Source organism: Etheostoma spectabile, unplaced genomic scaffold (assembly GCF_008692095.1).
Source record: "Etheostoma spectabile isolate EspeVRDwgs_2016 unplaced genomic scaffold, UIUC_Espe_1.0 scaffold395, whole genome shotgun sequence".
NCBI classification, from domain to species: domain Eukaryota; kingdom Metazoa; phylum Chordata; class Actinopteri; order Perciformes; family Percidae; genus Etheostoma; species Etheostoma spectabile.
Window position 1 is genome coordinate 523,058 of NW_022605600.1, and position 676 is coordinate 523,733.

A 676-nucleotide genomic window follows, 5' to 3' on the forward strand; every position below is an offset into this window, starting at 1 on the left:
ATTGGCAGGCAACCGCTCTACCACTGAGCCACAGCCGCCCCGCCTGGTTGAAATCCAGTACCCCAACTTATACAAAAGAGCGATGCATTTCTATTTGGTTGATGATCAGTGACCTTAGGGAAGTAATTTATCAATTAATTAATACATTAAATAAAACAATAGATTTAGCAATGATGAACATTATTAGTATTAAAACCCTAGTGTAGGGCTTTAACTATTAATAAGGCATAAACAAAAATATATAAAAAATGGTCAAATGTACTTACACTTATAGACGCACAGAAACTGACACCTCTCGGCCCTCTTTGTACTAGTAAGCATCTACCATCCACAGTTCCACTCTGTGGGTCTGTGTGTGTGAGCAGACTGACTAATACAGGAAGTCATTTCTCAAAACTGTAAACACGGTGGGCGGCTGTGGCTCAGTGGTAGAGCGGTTGCCTACCAATTGGAAGGTTGGTTCACCATGTTGAAGTGTCCCTTGTCGAAGTGTCCTTGGGCAAGAAACTAAACCCTGAGTTGCCCCCGATGCTCCGCCATTGGAGTGTGAATGTGTGTGACTGTGTATCTGATGAGCAGGTGGCACCTTGTACGCCAACCTCGGCCACAGTGTATGAATGTGTGTGAATGGTGAATGGTTCCTGTAAAATGTAAAAGCGCTTTGAGTAGTTGTTAA

General features: G+C 43.0%; 1 protein-coding gene across 1 annotated transcript in view; it reads left to right on the forward strand.

Annotated features, from left to right (window-relative positions):
- mcf2l2 (MCF.2 cell line derived transforming sequence-like 2) overlaps nucleotides 1–676 on the forward strand; it is a 356,499-nt gene that overhangs the window by 278,718 nt on the left and 77,105 nt on the right. The gene's annotated exons all lie outside the window — the stretch shown is intronic.